A 17,945-nucleotide genomic window follows, 5' to 3' on the forward strand; every position below is an offset into this window, starting at 1 on the left:
ATAATAAAGGCTTGTTTTGTAGAACTATTTGTGTATCACTGTTTTATCTCTGAATTTACTCTATTTCTGATCTGTTGAATGCAATTAATCAGGAAAATTACTTAATAGATTCGAGAAGACATAGATCAGTTTATTTATATGATGTTATACATGTTTAGTGTAATCGATGAAGAACATAAATCTGCCAACTGTTAATTACTCTAAATTCTAGGTTTCAAGCATTAGGGTTCACGAAGGTCAAGATAAAGCCCTAAGTTTGGCAGAAACGCAAAACATAGTCCTATGGATGCAAAAACCTAGTTCTAGAATCCCCCAATAGTGCCTCATGTGAGAGTCTATCTGCGATACACGGGTTGTTGCCAAAAGGGTTGGTAGTGTAGGGTTTTGTTGGTTAGCGTAGCTAACTCCGAACCTGGGTCCAAGCCCCCTCAAGACAACAATGGAATCCACACTGATTGGTGTTTTTGATGTGTTCTATAAGCCCTGCATTCATGCTTAGAATATGGCACAGGGGTGATTCGCTGAAGAGTGACTTGGCTCAGCCAATCTAGGTTTGGGTGGAACGTGGTAGTCCCATCTCTGGTTGATTCATTGCATTGATTAATGAGAAATTCATTCCATTGATTTTCATGTGTAAATGTATCGGTGTATATATGGATTTTGATGGATGTTATGTTTAATTTATTTATGTTCCTATTCTGTTGGTTATGTGTACATTTTAAGGAAGCAACTTTGTTTGGCTCTTAGCATGTTTTTTACTTATATTTGATCAGATATTGTGTCTATGACCTAATAAGTTATAAGAAAGCAAATGACATCAGGAAAAATTGGTTCATGGTGATTTTCAAATAAGTAAGAGATCCCTACACTTAACTTTGTTATTTACACTTATAGATTACATGTTGATGATATGTTTGACGAAATGTTTGTCCTGGTTAGTAGGGGTCCAATCAAGGTCTTGAACAAGTATTTTATTTAGTACTGTCATTTCCATGTTACTTTACCGATTTGAAGAGATGGATCAGTTTTGGGCAGTGGCCTAGGCTCTGGGCCTGAAGAAGTGGCTCAAATCCCGAAGTCATTGGCACAACATTAACAATTCTAGTCCATAGTTACTAGCAAGTAGGCCTGTGAGAGCAACATAGGACACTAGTCGATCCCTTGCCCATAGCATGATAGAGACTATGGCCCAAGATACCTAAAACAATAGTGGGACCTAGGGACAGGCTATCTGAGTCGCTGGCTTATCTTTTGAGGGTTCTGTTTATTATGTTGGATGTTTGTATGGTGTATTTACATTGGTTACACTTCTTTAATATGACTGAGTAGGTCAAATCATATCATAGTGACCTCTCGTCGCATGTTTACCTTGGCTGGTCGGTTGCTTGGGTAGATGTGGGAGTAGGGTGTTACATTTGTGAGGAGATTTTGTTGCAAATTGGGATGAAGGAAGAGATACAACACCAAGTGATGGAATGTAAGAATAAATTGCATCTTCCTAAACTAATAATCCTACACAAAGCTTGAGGAATTTTTTTTAAGGACATAAAGCAAAAAATATATGTAGATACTTTGCCTTTCAATCCCTTACATTTATTTATTATCAGGAAGAATAAAGTTCTAAAAGAACCAAACAAGGACTTGCAAGACAAAATCAAAACTTTAGAGGCCAAATTGATAGGATAGAAATCCTACGAAGGATTACATTTCATTCCCCAAGAATTACAACTCCTCGACACAAGCGACAAGGAAGAGCTTACTTGCGATGTAGACATAACAATTCAAAAGGAGGAAATTCTTTCCCAAGAAGAGGTTTTCCAAATTGAAAATTATATACATGAAATTATAGTAGGAACCACTCAAATAGATCCTAATTTGATGGAAAACAATGTTGTATAGATAGATCTCTAAGATGTGTGGGAAAAATAGAAGGATGACGAACGGAAGGAATGATGACATCTCATGAAGAAGAGGTACTACGCATCAAGAAACTCTAATAAGTTTCCAAAAACCTCAAGGAGAAGTGAGTATATAATTTAGAAGTTATTTATGACTTTTAATTACCTTTCTAATTTCTTAGAGAAATAATTAAAAGACTATTTATTTACTATCAGCCTAGGGTTCACATAGAAACTAGTGAACTATCATACACCATATATTCTAGTATAAACATGTATGTGTATTGAAGTTTTGGTAACTAAATGATTGTCATAGTTCAATATATAAGGATGCTTTTACAATTCACCAATTAATCTAAATCAAAACTTCAATCCAATCCACACTTGCAAGATTGTAAAAGCACATTGTGTAATCTATGTTGTAGGAAAGTAATTTGTTGCAAAATAAATCACACATGTAGGAGAAGTAAATCACAACGTCATTTAAAGTCGAATTTCTCATGTGTTAATAGTGATATTAAATTGTGTAACTAATATGCAATTGCATGTGCAATGGAAATTTCAATTATAAACCATTAACTTACACTTTATTGTAATGAAATTGAAATCATAAACCAAATGACTAAAATAATTGATCCAAATTATTCACGAAAACAAAATTTTTAAGATTGTGAAACATAGTAATGTTAATGCTACAACAAAGTTGCAACAATGACCCTAAGTTATGACATGTTGTAATTCCTTTACAAAATCAATTGGTGAGTGAATAAAGGTAACATTGACACCTAATATCCAACAATACACTAACAGTTCAGAGTTTTAGAAATGTAATCTATCATATTTTCATTGATTAGTAATTTATCGAAGTTACATCCATTAAAAAAACATAGTACACTAAAAAATGAATATAAAAAAAAATTATAACTACAACTATGCTATGGATACAAATAGTTCATGACTAAGGAGTTGATCCTACCTGCTTATATGAGGCATTGGTTAGAAAAGTAATAAAATTTGAATGCTAAGCAAAACATTACTCAAGTTGGAGAAATTGAAATGTATAAATAACATCCTCAATTTTTATTACAGGATACTAGCTTAATTCTTAAAAGTCCCACCTGGATCAAGGAGAGTAGGGGGGTATTATACAAAATATATTCTATTTAAAATAGACCAAACAGGTGAATGGGAAACCATGAAAGCTAGGTAGTTTATACTATTACATTGATTTATTCAGAGAATGATAAAAATAGGAATGAATTGACTCAATTTAGTTGTGCGATAGAGGGTGGATGAGTTCGTTCCGTTCATTAGTTATCTCATTGCTTCTATCATATTCCTATATTATAACTTTTTTTTTAACTCATCTCATTGGTACAAAACTAAAAGTTGGATGATTAATTATTGCACTAACTCAACATGTTTGGAGTTGTGAAATTGTTGCCAAATTTGTAGTAATGGGTAAAATAGAGAGTTGTAACAATTGCACCACTACTAGGGGAAACATGAGTTGCAACAATGATGTTAGGGATATCATGGGTCATAGCAACAAGAATAAATACATGATAGTTGTAACAATGATAATCAAACCCCAATGTTGCAACAACAATGAGGAGTTGTAGTAGTAGTGAGTAGCTACAACAATTGTGAAGAGTTGCAACGACAATGGAGAGTTTCAACAACTTTGGTCACATCTAGGAGTTGCAGCCATTGAATCCTACATGAGAAAAGAGAGTTGTAGATTTTCAATACCTACACAGAGTTGTAGCAACTATTGAGACCCTACGCTGAGTAGTACTTGTGTATTCCTTGAATCTTGTATGTCGTTTACAGTACAAAAAACAACAATTTCTTGAAAAATGTGTACAAATAATCATTAAAATGGAACATAGAAGGATATTCATATATTGACCAAAATTGTAGCAATGTGGATGGAAAAGGTGATAATAAAAGGATGGAAAATGGGAAAATGGTGGAAAAAATGTTATTATATGGGTGCTAAAAATATTCCAATTTAGGAACCCATCATCACCCCCCAGTTGAACTCATTGCATGTACTCATGAAACCAACAATCAGTGCAATTCATAGAAGGCAGGAGTTTTTTGGAGTTTAATAAGGCTATAATCAGTCTGTCCTACCTCATCTACATGAAATGTCCCTCTCTTTCCTTGATTTCCCTCCAACAATCTACTTCTTCCTTCCTGGTTAACTTATAATCATTCTTGTACTTGTTGGTTGGAATCTAGATCATATGATAGTAAAAAGTCAACCCAATCCAATCATTTCAACAACTCTCCATGAATTGAATGTGTTTGTGCACTCCTTCGATGTTATCTTTAGATTTCTAGGGTTGAAAGGGTCTCTTTGCTATGTGTCTTCCGTAGCTTGCTTCCATCGTTCCACACATCCTTCTATGGTTTCTTTCTCCATTATCTCAATTTATACAATACAGTGTGTGATGAAAACCTATCTATTCTTAGCTATAAACTCTTCACGTTAGGTAGAGGAAGCCCACTCCATATGAAAGTTAATCATCTCTAAGGGTATGTTATTCTCCTCCACACAAAAAATTACTAGCAAAATTATGTTGTGATATTTTATGGGTTGTTTCCCAAGAAACATTCTTATTAACTTAGGACACAAATTCTCTCAGATGTACATCCCCACAAAGTTATTGGAGATCTCAATAATATCATGAAATAACATGACCATTTTGCTAATAAAGTGTAATAGACCTCATTAAGAACATGTTTTTTCACAGACACACACACACATATCTGTGTGTGTATATTCATATATACAATTGTTGTATTCATTTTGTATCAATTTAGAGAACCTAAACTTACTTTAAATTCCCTTTTCTGTAAAATTTTCTCTAAAATACAATTTTTATTCTCTATTTGTATTTGTTTACCCCAATCAATAGAAGTGCATTCTACCTATGTCATCCATTAATTTCCTAATTTTATCACTCACAACGTTATTTTCTTTATATTTAAATTTGTATTGATTTTGTCTTATTAAATAAAAAAATATCACTTCTGGTTTTCCCTATCCATCTTCATATTTCTCACCATGATACCATTACTTGCCTTACATAGGTCTTTAAGAAGGTAATTTCGACTTTACAACTATGAATTGTAATAAAATTTCAATCCTAAAATTTGTTGGATATCACCAACCTCCAACTGCAAATGTAATTATCCACCTTTACAAGGTTATCATTGTACAAATTGTATATACATATATAATAGTACCGAGGCTTGGAACCATTCTCACAACAATTGGCACATGTATTATCCCGTCGTGTCCTTATAATATTGTAAATCTTGGCATGACTATTGAATTTGGTTTTAATATTGTTATAGCTCAATGTATAATTCTCATTAGTTCACCCTTAGCGTTTTATTATGAACCCTTCTAGATATTTCTATAGGTGTATATGTGTGATCCTTCGGGTTCTCCACAATTGGTATCTTTGACCTATGCATCTCATGCTCCGGGGAATCCACGTCTAATAACTTTGACCTACCACTTTGACTATATAGATCTACTCTGATTAAATCAATGATTGTGATCAATTTTAAGGTTTTTTAAGGTTTTTCTTGGAGGTAAAATTCTATTCCAACATTATTACCCTACAATGCTCCGAGAATGGCTTGCTTTGCAAAACTCCGTGACCATGGTATTTGTTTTAGTATGTGATGGTTTTATCGTAAATTTGTCCACCAGTGATAGAATTATTGAGTTATATGGACTATCAACGACCATTTCAGTTCAAATATCATCAATTCCTTCTGAAGGTAACTCTGCAATTGTTTTTGGCAGTTTCTTCTTTCCAAACCTATTCTTTAATAAACATCTAATGAAGTTTTTTTCACTCATCTTGGAATGTAATTTAAGGAATACATAATTTTCTTGTTTTCAAGGTTATTTCTGTAACATTTCATTCTTTAACCGAAAATATCTTTTCTCACGACAAGGTTTTCTCCTAGGTTTATTTACTAGTTGACGATGGCTGTCAACTAAGCGGGTTTTCCTTGTATCATACTCCATTATTCCTAAGCTAAAACCTTATTCTTTTACATTCTTTTTATGGTTTCATTTACGTTGGTAAAAGTATAGTTAAAGGTATTAAAATAGAAAAAACTATCAAGGATTTCGTAACTCTTACTTCCCATTTTATTGTAATTACTATAGGACTTCTCTTTCATTTTTTTTATTTATAAATTTACATTTATATTTTTGAAGGGTTTAATAGCCCTCAACCCTCTATATTTCCTGTCAAGTCTTTGTTTTTAAATGATACTTTACGAGTGACCCAACTTAGTTATAACTTCTTTGTTAAATACGGTAATGCTATTTCAAATGCTCAGGTTTTTAGTTTCCAATTTAAGGTCTCTCTCTGTTCCTCGTTACCAATTACAAGATTCAATTCTTTGCGTGACTAAAATCATTTATAAAATTTTTGTGTGGATTTATATTATCATTTTCTTTCTTTAGAGAGGGTTGTTGGATTCAGTTTCCATTCATGCATAGCCTTGTACTAGTATACATAATTGTTCATTTCTTAGTTTTCACAATATAATATTTAATTGTGGTTGTGGTGGATAAATCCTTCTTGTCGACAAGAGGCGTCTCCCTAGATCATAAAGGAAACTAGAAACAAACACACAATTGAATGACTTTTTCCCTGATCTTATTTCATTCGAATTGTAAATATAAGAGTAGGAGAATGAGCCTCTTACCTATTTGCGAAATGTTTGATGAATATACCTACTTTGTTTGAATGAAAAAGACCTGCAATCATAGGCATAAAAGAGATCAAAGGAATATTAAATCATAACAATTCAAAGAAGCTTAATATAGTGATCAAGGAGATTAGAAATTGAGATTATCCTACAGAATATCAAATGATTCGTAAATCATTCATCATTTCAATAAGAAAATACAATGGAAAAAATCATTCATTTGTATTAATTCATAGATATAGAAGAGCCTTACAACCTCTGCCTTGATGTCATGAGGTTCCTCCCAAATGCCTCTAAACCACTTCTTAGCTCATAAGCCTTCCAATCTAAATCCAACAACATAAGTGTATCCTTTTTGAACCTCCTAATCCCTCTATCATCTAGTCAATTTATATACCAAGAGGAAGAAGTTTCAGATCTAGAAGACAAGGATGAGATCCTCTAATTGGAGAATTAGGGTTCCTTGATGAAAGGGAATTAGCTCCATGAGCTGAGGGGTATGGCTTGAAGAGATATGACCTAGAAGCTTTCAGTTGGGATATATTCAAACAACAATGCTTCTCAAATTCACTTTTTATTTTTATTTTTCTTTCATTTACCTGCACGGTTTATAGTGGAAGACAGAGCACAATTTTGCGCAGTTATCAGGGATAGAAACTGCAAATGTGCAGTAACTTACTAGGAAAAGCATACAGGTCACACTTAACAATTCATAAAGCCATTTTACCCAAAATTCACATCTTCTTCAAGGGTTTTTGATTGTTTAACTTCTAAGGGAGTGTAATGGAACATGTTTATGGATGGCCAGAGATCCATTTTAAGGGTTAAGTGTCATAGTGACAAAATGACGTATAACAATTGTTTAATACTTCTAAAAACCATATCCTCGGTGTGAATAAAATGGCTAATATTTTACTTCAATTGTATAGGTAGAGTAGACACTTAGACCTTTATACCTCAATCTCGGGTAGTTTTATTCTAACCATATATGGATTTATTCTCTAAACTCCTAAACCATTCTTTCTGTTTTCTATGCAATTATTAACACCATGCACTCATTCAGTTTGTGAATTTTTTTCTAGCTATAGGTACAAATTCAACCGTAGCATATTCAAACAAATGTTTCCAGGTTTAGCGACATTCTATTTTGACTTAACCATCTCCTTTACCGGGTCAGAGGTTCCCCAACTCTTGGTCTTTTCCTTTGAATGGATGATATTTCTCTGTTTGAAGACCAATATCCAAATTGTTTGTTCCTGAAGTTGTGTATTAGATAATTTTTATAATGCCTTATATGGCGTATAGTTCCTTCAAGACTAATGTTTTTATAATATGTGAGGAGCCTCTACTGTATTAACATTTTATTTCCATGGTGAATAGAACTTCTTCGTTTCTTATTTGTATATATTCAATACAATTCTCATGAGTTTGTAAATACCTCCTTTTATAATTTTTTTCGTATAGTAGTATTACCAAAATCCAAGAAAATTTGATACGCTTATTTTGAGTAGTTAATATTATAACATTTAGTACACAAGTACTCTCATATTTTCCTTTCTACTATATTTTTTTTATATCTCATATTGTTTGCAATGTTAAACCAAAAGTTACAATACTAAGGCAGATTTTACATAGTTTTTGGTTTATTTTCATGCTTTTGAAGAAAAGAACTTACTGAATTCTTTAATGTTCTTTTAATGGTTTGTGGAAGAGATTTATATGAATAGAAATATCTTCACACCAAATATATATATATATATATATATATATATATATATATATATATATATATATATATATATATATATATATATATATATATATATATATATATATTAACCACCCTTCCTATATCTACCCAATTTCACTGGCTTGTGAGGGTAAACATGAGAGGAGCTAATGTGACATGACCTGACCTCCTAGGTCCCATTAAGGAAGTGGGTTCAACTTCAGAATACAAACTAACACCTAATAACATCCTATAGGGGCTACAGGTCACTCAAAGGCTAAGTCACCACCCCAAGTGGCCAAAACCTAAGTTGGACACCTTTTGCTGTGACCTAGGTCCCCAAACGCACCCACAACAAGCCCTCCATGTGGTTGGAATCCTCCAACTACATGCAAAAGCTAGCAGCCATGTGGTTGTAACCACAACTTTCCAGTTCAGAGGTAGCAGTCCTGGGTTATGAGCCTAAATTCTAGGTCAACTTCAAGACAACTTCCCATAACTCAATGAGACTTTGCAGAATGATAATTGACAGTAAGACAAAGCCATTCATACAAAACTTGATCAAATACTTGACCTAACTAGGCCTAACCATGATAGTCATTTTGTAAAACATATGATGAACATGTAAGCTACAAGTCATGAATGCATATCTAATCATAATAGTTTGAGATTCACCAAAAATCACCAAGAAGACCCTATGCCCTCTCCACATAGCTGCAACAACACTTCTTAGTGCATGCATTCATTAACCATTCATATGTTCATCAAACATGTCAAGATCCATATACAATATACATCATAGAATCAACATATAACCAACATATAAACCATGGCAACTGAGCCATAATATAACCAACATAATCAATACATGTGCTCATATATCACAATAGAAAATACCTCATATTAGCATATGAAAATGCCAACCAAGTCAGGGACTTTCACATACCACCTGATCATAGATTGAGTTGAACCAAATGTTTCTTTCATCCAATCACCCTTGTGCCATATTCCAAGCATAAATGAAGGATCTCATGGAATAAACCAAAAAAAAACCAAAACAAGTATTCCAGAGGCCAAACCTCCTCAACCATCAACCAATGATTTGAACTCATGGTCATACATCACTAACACCAACTAGATCGGTCTCTACCCAAGTTGTCTAGGGATCCATATCATTTTTTCCAACCGTGGCTCCAAAAACTAATAACTGAACCCACAACCTTCAAGATCTCTATAGTGTCTCTCCAACCCGACTCCAGGGGCTAGTAACTCAACCCACCAAGGGCTCTAGATAGTTTGTCCCAAACTAGGCTCTAGGACTACTAACCCAACCCAAGTTTTTCCAGGGCAACGTCTCCAAGAACTAGTAACTCAATCCAAAACCATTAGGAACCTGAGCACCACTTAGAAAATAACAAATGGAAAAAAAACCCACAACACCATGGATATCTAGGAATGGAAACGTTGGGCTAAAACCACTTTTAATCCAAGAAAACCTCCATGAAAACCCCCATGTCAGTGGAAATACATAACCAAGAAACCACATTCATGTACCATGCATACCAAAAATAGCAAGGAAAGAATACATGCAACTTGTTACCTGCAAGTCAATCTAGTTGTACCTGTTGATCCAACTATCCCCTTGTAATTTCCTACTTTAATTTTCCCTCTTTATCCAAATCATAGTGAATACTAGAGTGCCCTAAGCATGCTTCAATAATTCTATAAGTGCCCAAGAGTATGAGAGAATGAGAGATAGAGGAGAGATCCAAAGATAAACTGACAAAAGTCTGTGAACTAATCCTTAGAAGCCTTTTTATCATTGACGCCTCTATTTTCTTCATTTCCCTTCATTTTTCCTTCAGTTTCTCTCTCATGAAAATCCATGACCTTTCACCTTCCTTTTCTCCTATTTTATTTTATTTCATAAATAAAATGCCAATTAATGCCTCTTTTCCTTTGCCAATTTCTTTAGGCATTAATAAACCGAAGTGACACGCACTAGGATTTTTTTTCCCAACATTCAACTTGGAATACATGTTCTGTGACCTTGGACTTATATTTTTTTACATGGAAAATTAATTAGGGGTTGTTGCAAACCCCTCCCCTTAGGGGAACACCATCCTCAATGTTCTATGACCCCTATAACCAACAAACCACTCAAAACTAAACATATTGCCCATGGATCTTTATAACATAGTTTGTTGCATGATTTACAATGACCACTGCTGAAAACATGATAATCATATCATTTAATTGAACGTTATAACCAAAATCATTACGTATTTCCAGTAACAACGACATACACTCATGCACATTTTTTTAACTAACAAATAATCATACCATCTATGGAACTTTATAACCACATCTCGATACAATATTTACAATAATATACACCTACACATATGCACATTTTCTCAACCAGCAAATAAATGCATATGATGCCCACATCAACAATAAGAAAATCAAGAGGTTCGCACCTCCACCTAAGTCAAAAGTAGTACTAGGATTCACCTCCTTTCTAAGAAGTCAAAAATACCCTCCCAAAGTCAAATATGCATCTAACGTCTGGCAGTATGATCCTTTCCCTACTTTTTCTCTCATTTAACAATTACCGACTCATTGTTCCAAGGCACACTCCCACTGTGCATCTAATTCCATCTAGCAATGCTAATGACTAAAACAAATTCATTCCTTAACCTTCCCTTCTCTTCTACACAATCCCTCAAGAAATATAGTCACCCTTCCATGCAGTCATACACCTTCCAAGTTCCACTAGCATCCCTTTCTCTACTACATAGTCCCACAAGAGATCCATCCCTTGGAAATGTTTCCCCACATCGAAAGGTCCAAAAACCAAGGCATATCCCTGCCTCAACACAATCATATCGTCATGACATGCTCATGGAAATTGGTGGACACTACTGGGTACCAGTGTCCCATAATGGCCCTTCTCCTGAATGCTTTACCAACATACTATTGCTTGTTCCAATTCCTTTTAATGTTGCTGCTAATTTTGGCAGTCGGTTTCAACCACCCAAACCAGGCATTTCCATGTTTTCCTATAACAAGCACATAGTTTCCATTATATTCAAAATAAATTGAAATAAAATCAAAGGATACATTATTGATATCTTGTTAATAAGGTACACGTGCAATTTTGTTTACTTCCTCTCACAACAACTCAAAATAGCTCTTTGTATATAAACATATCGCATCCGCTTAGCTCATCACACAACCATTATAAATCATAATCATAGATCACATGTAACCATCATAAATCAGAGTCATATATCACATGCCTAATTACAACTAAAATAAAATAATGATACTTATCTTTCGATCAGTCCTTTGCTTTTTCCTTTGTTCTATGTCCCTTTCATACCCACACCAGATTAGTTGCCACACCTAACAAGCGCCCAGTTCCTTATGTCCTCCTTAGTTATGTACCCATCCACACAACATACATCACAACATATACACCCACACATGGTGTACAACACTATAAAATACATACACCCACACTCGGTGTATAGGAAAACACATATATGTACATAGAGTACAACACAACACAAGAAATACACATGTTACGATACAACAACTACATGTAACACGGTACCACATGTACACAACACAACATGTACAACATGTACACAATACCACATGTACAATAGTACCACATGTACAACAAGACCACATGTAAAACATGTACATAACACCCCTTGCACAACCTGTAAACAACACCACCTACACAATGTGTAAAAAACATCACATCTACATAACACCGCATGTACAACGTGTGCACAACACCACATGTAAAAAATGTACATAGCATCAGATGCACACAACACCACATGTACCACATGTACAAAACACCACATGCACATGACACCACATGTATACCATGCACACAACACCATATGTACACAACACAACATGTACAACATGTACACAATACCACATGTACAATAGTACCACATGTACAATAGTACCACATGTACAACAACACCACATGTACCACATGTACACAACACCACTTGCACAACTTGTAAACAACACCACTGGCGCACTGTGTACACATCACCACCGGCACATGTGTACACAACATCACATGTACACAAAACCACCTGGACAACGTGTACACAACACCACATCTACACAACACCACCTACACAATGTGTGCACAACATGACATGTACAACATGTACATAGCACCAGATGCACGCAACACCACATGTACACAACACCACATGCACACGACAACACATGTATACCATGCACACAACACCATATGTACACAACACCACATATACAATATGTACACAACATCATATGTATACAACACCACATATACAACATGTACATAACACCATACTTACACGGTACCATAGATACAACATGTGCACAACACCATATGTACACAACACTGCGTATGCAACATGCACACAACACCTGTACTACACATCTAGAGACCAGACAGTCTCTACCAAGCAACCTTGCTTCCAATATCTTTCCACTAGCCATGCTTGTCCCAACATGTTGCAGATCATACTGCTTTCATTCCGCTAAAGTATCCCTCAACATTACTTTCCATAGCATAAACATAGGCATAGTACAAACAATTAATATCAATTATTATCCACATTATATTGAACTCATATATCTGTCATGGCTACTCTTCCCACTTGATTCTTCACAAACCATGAACCTCTTCATGACATTCACCTACATAACCAATCATTCCCCCACAAGAATGATCTTAGATGACTCTATCAGACAATGATATACATACATACATACAGACATATAAACATTAGCATAAAACAATCATAATCCTTGTTGACCTTATCAGACAACAATATACATATATACACACACATATACGTAAACATAAATGTTGGCATGATTATGATCACATTAAAATTACCAGGTATCATAAAGTCAAGGTTAAGAGATATCTTTTTATCTTTGTGTCACACGCTGAACATCAAGAACAACAATTCCCAATATAAATAAGGCATCTGACACCTCAAATCCATTTACTTTACCTTTCTCATAGTTGTCCTTCCACTGCCCATTTATCCCAATGACCTAACCAATCCAACTAGTTGTCATACTAATGCCTTAAACTGCGCTTACTCATGCACTGAGCTTCACCCGATTCTTACATTACATGTTGAGTTTCATTCAGCGCTTCCCAAGCCCCATTAAATTTCCTCCTCCCCCAACTAATTCCCAAGACTCTAAAAGTACAAAAGGAAATAATGAAAGAAAACGAGAATAAAACCCATGAAAAATCAATAGTAATATGACACCATAAACAAAGTGGCATGGTGATGCACCAAACTTAAAAAAAAAAAAAACTAAAAATCAATTGAAAACACATCACAAAGCATCGAAAGCACAAAACTAGAAACAAACACCACGAATCAACCCCATGGGTTCCCAATGCTTCAAAGGGAAAGCTCAACCAAAGCCTTCTTCAAGTTTCATGGCAGTCTCTTTTTCCATGTGAGCCCTTGCATCATACTACCATAAATACATAACTGTCAGTGCATAAATAAACATAAAAATTTACTAGTTACCATACCTTCTTGTGCCAAGCATGCTACCCTGTAGCTAAACACATACGTATATCATCTCTCAAGGGACTCCAATTGCTTGACGAATACAATCATAACTAAAAACCAACTGTCATACATGTCAAATACATGTCGATGAATCTAGCACATACCCACATAATGTCAAATAGAATCAAGGTCAAGAGTACTTCCTGTATTCATGCAAAGCACTCATTTGTTTGGAATTGCAGTTTTCAAAGTTAACCAAAGGAATTATCACCCAATCCCTTTCTTTTAACCTTTTCCCTACTACAATTGAGTCTTATTCTGTGCACCTAGTTGTTAGTTATATAAAAAAATTAACTTTTACCTTGTCATGCTAATACCCATCATTTTTCCCTGCAACTATTCACACATGTCAGTCACATGTTCCCAAGATCACTACATCAATTCTATTAATTTTAAATCATCCATTACCAATAATAATAGCCATGTGATAATCTATAATCAAATCAAAATCATAAGTCATAATACTATAACTAGCAACCACTTGCACTCAAGCGCATATTAGTTGTCTCGACACATAATGTGTCAATACAACCATCTTAAAACAATATCATTCCTTCATGCAATATTATATACATAAAATCATATCATGCAATTAATCAAAAAATCAAACAACCTATAAACATACCATGTTAGTGAAACCAAATAGACAACATAATCAAACACATACCTTAATGTATGTCAGAGAAGGCTATCACATCTTCACAATTCAGTCCAAATTAGTACAACAAAATATCACAAATATATTGACTCGTACCTGAGTATCACAACCATAACCATATTCACATGCCAATCCAAATTAACATGATACATATAACATCAAGATCTTAGCTACAATGACCATCAACATCATGTGTAAAATCACAATGCATATAAAAACAAGTTAATACCATTCATGACTATCTGATGCATATGCATATGACCGCACTAATCATTAGAATCTATCATGAGCGTAACCACAACAATAATATAATGAAAGGCATATACATATACATAATGTTTATAATAACCATTAATCAACTTAACCACACGTCTGACATACAAACCTATATAATGATTGACGCTTACCCCGAGGTCTAGTGTTGCAACCTTAGTATAATAATATGCACCCCATGCTCCATCTTAGATAACATATTAGCATCATAACCACCAACAACATCATACTAACAGAAATTTCATACAATTACCTCACAATGCATATCTGACCTACTGTGCATGCATAACCATAACCATGACAATGCATGCTTAACAACATGCATCTAGCCCATCAAGTCCATGTATTTGAATGATTCGAATGGAAATCCACCCATGGTATTTACCCATGGTAATGATACGAATGGAAATCAACCCATGGTATTTTCCCACCCGTGGTATTTACCCATGGTAATGTAACTAAAAAAATGCTATAAATAATGAGCCTCTTTTTGTAAGAGGAGATTGTCCAACACAATATAGTTGCAGCTATCATTTTCTGATCTAATAAAAGTTTGTTCATGATTTACTTTTCTGGTTTGAGTTATTTTTGTTCTTTTCTTGTTGTGGAAATTACTTAGATCTTGGGGCCCTCCCCAAGATCTGGATCAGTGGTATCAAAGTGGGTTATGATTTCATGAAAATTGGGACCTTAAGGGTTTCTACTGGAAGTTCTCAGATCTTCTCATAATTCTTCATGCAAACATTTGTGGAATCATGGTAGAAATCGATCCATAATGGCAGTAGTTTTTCTCATCACACGTTTTGGCTTCACCACACAACTGTGTTACAATATCCTTGTCACCACCATAAATACCATGGTGATGAAGGTGTTAATGGAATGGAATGGCTTATTTATGTATTATGGTTTTGCATTGCTACTTCTGAGATAAATTTAGTGCTTGGTGATAAGGGTGTGGTATTAGCAACTACTCCAATGCCTGCATCCACCAAGTCTATAATGCCTGCTGCTAGCCCTAAGCCCAGGACTAGCAAGACCAAGAAGGTAAAACACAATGCCCCTTCTTGTACTCCCATTCATTTTGCAAAAAGTCCCCTTAGGCTCTAAACAATCATCACGAGCTGAAATTCCCTTTAGAATGGGATTTCTAAGATTCAATCCTTGATCTGTTGTTGTGATCTGATCACATTTTATTGGGGCTTAATGGTTTAAGCTCTCTAATCTAATGGCATGGATGAAAGGAAAATCTCTGGGCCATGATGAACCTGATCGGATCAAGGAGCCTTGGAGTTCCGAGGAGGATGCAACACTACAAAATTTTATCCATAAATATGAGCCATGCAAATGATCCTTGATCAACAAAGTGATCCTCGACTGATCTGGAAAGTCCTGCAGGCTCTGAAGGTGCAACTAGCTGAGCCCCCAAGTCGAGCACCACCCCTTCACTCCGGGAGAGGATGCCACTATTGTGAGATCCCACACACAACACAACAAAAGAATGGGCCATGATTGATGCATGTTCAGTGAGAGAAATGATAATGCTATCAAGAACCACTAGAACTCCACTCTCAGGAGGAATTTCCAACGTCAGGACACCCTCGTCATCAATGACGAAATCTCCAGTGACACTAACAACTTTCGAAAGCAGAAATTGAGTGAAGAACTCGATGCCAGCCATAAATTTAATAAGCTCAACCTTGAGACCCTAATAACAACATGAACACAGAGCCTACCACCTCCTCGACCTTGGATCATAGCGACTCTAGTCTGGTATTTGGCTCCCCGCATTTCTATAAACTAGTGCCTCATGTATCTCCTTTGGCACTAACTAGTGAACCCAATTTAGACATAAATCACCATGAGGCCTCTTTTTCAAGGGCTGACCCATCGACTTCTCTTTGTCTATCATTGCTCAACACTGAAGCCCCTACAAGACCTAGCATTACTCCCAATGCCCTGCCCTCGCCTGTCACTTCTTCTCCTTCCACTCCGCTTGGATACATCAAGGTCGAAGAAGCCATGGAATGGATGAAATTTTCCATAAACACCACATTCACTAAGGTTTATACCCCTTTTCTAGCCCCCACTCGTTCACATGGGATAATTCCTGAAACCCTGGGCTCCTCTGGTTTATTGGCAGTAATGCAAGAGATGGTGGCCAAAGAAGTATGTGATTACATGTCTTCAATTTAGTACCGCAGCAACAACAACATAAATTTCAAGGGTTGTGTGGCCTCTCCTCCTCCTCCTATGGGATTTCATGTCTCTAACTCCAATGCCCTAGGTTCAATTAAGCCAAGAAGATAGAAATCTATCAGAGTGATATTTTGGCTTCTACTTCTCAACATTGAAATCTATATGGTGGATCATTGGTTACAAAGTTTTCCAATTAGATGCCTCTATCCTTATCACGACTTTCTTAAATGGTACCATCTCATTACAATTATTTGTTGTCATGTTAAATGGAGCCACCTTTCTAGCAACTTATTTTTCTTATGCATTCTTGGAAAATTGGTGGAGGATGGAGAATATTTTACATGAGATGGTGAAAATAGTGGTTCATGACTCATTATTTCTAGATGATTCTAGTAGCTAGGGGTGTTTATGGTGATAAGGTTATCTTTTAGTACTATCTTGAAGCATATTTTTGGTTGCGACAAAGTACCCCTTCTAATGCCAAGGAAATGTCATGGTGGGCCTATCAACTCACAACCATGGGACTAAAAAATGTGAAACTTGATTACTTGGATGACGTCTTTACAACATCTCATTGGATGGTGAGAATATACAAAGATAAGCCACCAGATCTCTACCGGATAGGTCGATAAGTGATCACGAGGTCCATTACAGGGTATCTCTATCCTCGAACCCTCATTCATTATGTTTATGGGTCAACCACACAAAACCCTTTTCCAATGAAGCCTATTTTCTTGACCACACACTTTCTACCTCACAATTGGCCTACCAACATTACAAGGTATTTCTATCCTCGACTCTTTGTTCAT

The 17,945-nt window shown here is 35.4% G+C and overlaps 1 pseudogene; it reads left to right on the forward strand.

Annotated features, from left to right (window-relative positions):
* Window positions 1-16,174: 16,174 nt before the first annotated feature.
* Window positions 16,175-17,247, forward strand: LOC149239338 (transcription factor MYB77-like; annotated as a pseudogene).
* Window positions 17,248-17,945: the final 698 nt, after the last annotated feature.

This window comes from Pinus tabuliformis, chromosome 8, assembly GCF_031772625.1.
Source record: "Pinus tabuliformis cultivar Carrire ecotype Pingquan chromosome 8, CPIR1, whole genome shotgun sequence".
In the NCBI taxonomy this organism is placed as follows: Eukaryota; Viridiplantae; Streptophyta; class Pinopsida; order Pinales; family Pinaceae; genus Pinus; species Pinus tabuliformis.